We start from the raw sequence: 6,000 nt of genomic DNA on the forward strand, positions 1-6,000 counted from the left end.
TTCTACCCAAGCCCTTCATTATTTCAGCTATTAAACTTTTTTTATGGACACAGCAGCATAGAGATCCTGCTCACTGACACTGCCTTGCATGTTGACCATAGAGGTACATGTGACAGTGAAGCTTTACACCTAATCAATGACCCTTTTGCGGAAAAGTCCCAAAGAACGATCATCTTCTGTAAAACGTGTAGGAAAAAAACCTGCAGATGCTGGTTTAAATCGAAGGTAGATACAAAATGCTGGAGTAACTCAGCGGGTCAGGCAGCATCTCGGGAGAGCAGGAATGGGTGACGTTTCGGGTTGAGACCCTTATTCAGTCTGAAGAAGGGTCTCGACCCGAAATGTCACCCATTCCTGACCCGCTGATTTACTCCAGCATTTTGTGTCTATCTTCTGTAAAACAATCACCGTATAACCAAATGTTAACTTTTATAACTCCAGGGACTAAGTTTTGTCTTCTCTGTATTAACTTTATTTATATGCTGTAACTGTAATTCTTTTTTGTGCACAATCCGCAGGCATTGCCACTTTCATTTCACTGCACATCGTGTATGTGCATGTGACAAATAAACTTGACTTGAATATACTTATCCCCGTCTGAAGAAGGGTCTCGACCCGAAACGTCACCCATTCCTTCTCTTCAGAGATGCTGCCTGTCCCGCTGAGTTACTCCAGCATTTTGTGTCTATCTTCGGTTTAAACCAGCATCTGCAGTTCCTTCCTACACATATAGAAAATAGGTGCAGGAGGAGGCCATTTGGCCCTTCGAGCCAGCACCGTATTGATACAGCCATTCTTTGTGGAATACTAAGATTTTAAAAATACCATTGAATTTCTAGCTACAGTTACCAACATTTTGTCAAGATGTAATTTCGGTGATAAATCAAAATACATATTTGTGTCTGTGTCACGTGTGATCTGGTGTTGCCTAGTTATGGGAACTGCAATGCTCTGAATATCTGCACTACTGCTTTAATCCATTAGGTGGCGGAGGCATCACATAATAATACTGGAGGAACATCACCTCATATTCTGCCTGGTTAGCTGATAACCCAACTTTGTTGAATTCTCCAAATTTAGGTAACTAATAAACATCCCATTCCCCTAAACCCTTCCCCCCCCTCCCAACTCCCCTTTATTCCCCTCTCTTCCCTGTGCATTCCTGGATGTGCACCCATTTCTCCATTTCCCCCTTTCCTCTGGCTTCACATTTCATTCCTTTTCTAACTTTACTCCTTATCCCACACCTTTTTGTCTTTTCATCTCTGGTCTTAGTCCAACCATCTGCCAATAAACGCTCCCCCCGCTTCACGTATACATCCACCTGTCACTTGCCAGAGGACAGACACAAAACGCTGGAGTAACTCAGCGGGTCAGTATTCCACAAAGAATGGCTGTATCAATACAGTGCTGGCTCGAAGGGCCAAATGGCCTCCTCCTGCAACTATTTTCTATATGTGTAGGAAGGAACTGCAGATGTTGGTTTAAACCGAAGATAGACACAAAATGCTGGAGTAACTCAGCGGGACAGGCAGCATTCCTGGAGAAATGGAACAGGTGACTTTTTGGGGTTGTGACCCTTCTTCAGACTGAGGGGAGTCTGAAGCCTTCAGTCCTCAACTCTCAGCCCTCAGTCACCTATTCCTTTTCTGCAGACATGCTGCCTGACCCGCTGAGTGACTCCAGCATTTTGTGTATACTGTATCAAGGTTTCAAGGTCAGTGCAAACCAGCATCTGCAGTTCCTTCCTACACATTTTGTCACCTGCCAGACTTTGTTCCACCTACTTTCCAGTTTTTCTTCTCCCCCACTATAATCAGTCTGAAAAGGGATCTTGACCCAAAACGTCACCTACCCATGTTTTCCAGAGATGGTGCCTGACCCACTAAATTACCCCAGCATTTTGTGTCCTTTTTTTGTAAACCAACATCTGCAGCTCTTTATGTCTAGGTAATATTACAAAATGCACTTCCATTTTTAGTAAACAATATTTTTACATTTATATACTGTCATGTATATAAATTACTGTGATTAATACAATTGGTATCGGTTTATTATTGTACAATGGACTTGCATCCTTGGTTTTTCTGTTCCACAGCACACTCCAGACCCCTGTCATTTCCTGTGTAAGTCCTACCGTGGTTGAACTTAACAAAATGCAACACCTTATACTCATCCGAACTAAACTCCACTTGCCGATCAATTAACCCACTTACCCAGTTGATCTCGATCCTGTTGTAATTTTAGATAACCTTCTTCAGTTCCGCTAGGCCATCCACAAACTTGCTAACCATGTCAACAACAGTGGGCCCAGCATTGATCCCAGCAAACCGCCACTGGTCACAGCCTTCAATCTGAAAAACAACCTCTACTACCGCCCATTGCCTTCAACTACCGTCAATTTTATATCCAATTAATTAGCTCTCATGTGATCTGACCTTCCAGATCTGGGATACCTGGAATTCTTTGTCACAGAAGGCGGCGGAGGTCAAGTCATTGGATATTCTTTTAAGGCAGAGAGACAGATTCTTGATTAGTACGAGTGTCAGGGGTTATGGGGGAAAGGCAGGAGAATGGGGTTAAGATAGGGAAAGATAGATCAGCCATGATTGAATGGCGGAGTAGGCTTGATGGGCCGAATGGCCTAATTCTGCTCCTATGACTTATGACCTGTCGACCAGCCTACCCTGCCAGATCTTGCTAAAGTGCACGTAGACATCTTCTAGTGACCTGCCTTCATCAATCTTGATCACCTCGTTAAAACACTCAATAAAATTTGTGAGACATGACTTACCATGTGCTGGTGTACCATGCTGATTATCCATAATCAGTCCTTCGCTTTCCATATGAATATAGATCCTGTCCCTCTGCATCTCTTTCAGTAACGTCCTCACTACTGATGTTAGATACCTCTTCCATCCTTATCTTCTTATCTCACACTTTTAGTCTTTTCATCTCTGGTTCCTGTCCATTCATCTGCCATTCAATCCCCCCCCTTCTCACCTGGATTCAGAGTTTGTCCTGGCCCCAATTCTCTTCCAGCTGGTGTGCATCCAGACTTATGTTCACAAGTCACAGGAGCAGAATTAGGCCATTTGGGCCATTGAGTCTATCCCGCCATTCAAACATGGCTGATCTATGCTTCCCTCTCAACTCCATTCTCCTGCCTCCGCCCCATAACCTTTGACACCCTTACTAATCAAGAACCTATCAATCTCTCCTTTAAAAATACCCAATGACTTGGCCTCCACAGGCATCTGTGGTAATGAATTTCACAGATTCACCACCCTCAAAGTTGTCAACAATTGGAGAAAGTAAGGAATCTGCTGTTTTCCAGTACACTTTCGGAAGCACGGCAAATTCTTGGAGAGGGTTCAGGGGAGATTATCGGAATCATACAAGGATCAGGAGCTTATCCGGAGAAGTTGGGACTGTTCTTTTGGGAGAGATTTACAGCGAGAATTCATAAAGTATGTCGATGGAATAAGTACGGAGAAAATATTTACTCTGAACCGTAAGAGGAAAAGTTTTCAAATATCCACCGCCTATTGGCTGGTTAGAGATAACATCACAAAACAAGGCCGGCTGCCTAATGGAAAAAAGGCACAAAGTGCTGGAGCAACTCAGCGGGTCAGGCAGCATCTCTGGAGAGGTGACATTTTGGGTCGGGACCCTTTCTCGTAATCTTCACGCTCTCTGGAGATGCTGTCTGACCCGCTGAGTTAATCCAGCACTTTGTGTCTTTTTTTGTTGTTAACCAGCATCTGCAGTTCCTTGTGTCTAGCTGGTTCATGGAGCCCACCTTGCAGTGCTTGGACGGGTCATTGTGCCTGGAGACTGGTGGAACTGCCTGGAGTCTCAGACTTGAAGTGTCAACTCGACCTCTCCTTCCGCGAATGCTACCTGTCCTGCTGAGTCTGTTTCTATTTTCATTTTATTTTTTAATGAGGGCGATACAGTGGTGCAGTGGTAGAGTTGCTGCCTTACAGAGCCAGAGATCCGGGTTTGATCCTGACTGCACGTGCTGTCTGTGTAAGGAGTTTGTACGTTCTCCCCGTGACCTGGGGAACCACGGAAATAGCCTAACCAGCCAATAGCCTCCTCTTGAATGTCACTAAAATGAAGGAGCTGATTGTGGACTTCAGAAGGGCTAAACATCCAAGGACGTACACGCCACTGGAGATAAATTGGTCTACTGTGGATAGGGTGAGCAATTTTAAATACTTGGGAGTCCGCATCACAGAGGATCTGACGTGGGCAACGCACATTGCCGCACTGGTGGGTAAGGCAAAGCAGCGCCTTTACCACCTTAGACAACTGAGGAAATTCAGAATGTCTCTGAGGATCCTTCATTGCTTCTACTCTGGGGCTGCAGAGAGCATCCTGTCCGGCAACATTACAGTCTGGTTTGGGAACAGCTCTGCACAGGACAGGATGGCCCTGCAGTGTAGTGCGTTCGGCAGAACGTACCATGGGAACTACACTCGTCCCCCTGCAGGACCTATACATCAGGAGGTGCAGATCCAGAGCAAGCAAGATCATGAGGGACCCCTGCCACCTCAGTAACGGACTGTTCCAGATGCTACGATCAGGCAAATGCCTCTGCTGTCACGCTGTAAAAACGGAGAGGATGAGACGGAGTTTCTTCCCACAGGCCATCAGGACTGTCAACTTTTATAACCCCAGAGACTAAATTTTTGTCTAAACTATAGTAACTTATTAACTTTATTTATATGCTGTAACTGTAATTCTTTTTTGTGCACAATCCGCAGGCATTGCCACTTTCATTTCACTGCACATCGTGTATGTGTATGTGACAAATAAATTTGACTTGACTTGAAATGCAGCCAAATGGGACTAGCTTAGATGGGTCATCTTGGTCTGCATGAAAGAGTTAAGCTGAAGGGCTTGTTTCCATGCTTTTTACTTCAGTTTAGAGATACAGCATGGAAACAGACCCTTCGGCCCACCGAATCCAAGCCGAACAGCGATCCCCGCACACTAACACTATCCTACATGCACTGGGGACAATTTACAATGTTACCAAGCCAATTAATCTACAAACCTGTATGCCTTTGGAGTGTGGAAAGAAATCAGAGGACCCCAAGAAAAGTCTTGTGGTCACGGGGAGAACTTGCAAACTCCATACAGACAGCACCCATAGTCAGGATCGAACCCGCATCTCTGGTGCTGTAAGGCAGCAACTCTTTTTTAGGGTCCCAACCCATAACGCCACCTATCCACGTTCTCCAGAGATGCTGAGTTACTCCAGCACTTTGTGTCCTTTCCTGAAACATTGCCTGTCCATTTCCCTCCACAGATGCAGCCTGAATTACTGAGTTCCTCGGTCAACTGTGCACATCTATTGCATCTGTGTGCAAATATTCTCCACAAAAGACCAAACAAAAAGTCTCAGAAAAAAATATCTGCAGATGCTGGTACAAATCGAAGGTATTTATTCACAAAATGCTGGAGTAACTCAGCAGGTCAGGCAGCATCTCAGGAGAGAGGGAATGGGTGACGTTTCAGGTCGAGACCCTTCTTCAGACTGATGTCTGAATCTACAAAAGGAATCTACAGTAGATTGCAAATCTGAATCTACAATCTACAATCTACTGCAGTCTGAATCTACTAAATCTGAAGAAGGGTCTCGACCCGAAACGTCACCCATTCCTTCTCTCCTGAGATGCTGCCTGACCTGCTGAGTTACTCCAGCATTTTGTGAATAAACAAAAAGTCTCAATAGATCAGGCAACAACTGTGTGGAAAGCAAATCAAGGGTTAATGTTCCAAGTCGGTGGCCTCCCACGGGGACCTGAAGCTGCATGACCCGCTGAGTATTTCCAGCATTTCCTGCCTTTATTCCTGATTGTCCTGCTTTCAGACAATAGCCCAGTTGCTGCATTGCAGACACCTTGGAGTGGAGGGCAGCAGTTCCTCCCGTCGCCAGCGGGAGGTGCAGTTGAGCCTTCAAGGTGGACTTCGCCTCGATGACGCGAG

This window comes from Rhinoraja longicauda, chromosome 37 (genome assembly GCF_053455715.1).
Source record: "Rhinoraja longicauda isolate Sanriku21f chromosome 37, sRhiLon1.1, whole genome shotgun sequence".
Lineage (NCBI taxonomy): Eukaryota > Metazoa > Chordata > Chondrichthyes > Rajiformes > Arhynchobatidae > Rhinoraja > Rhinoraja longicauda.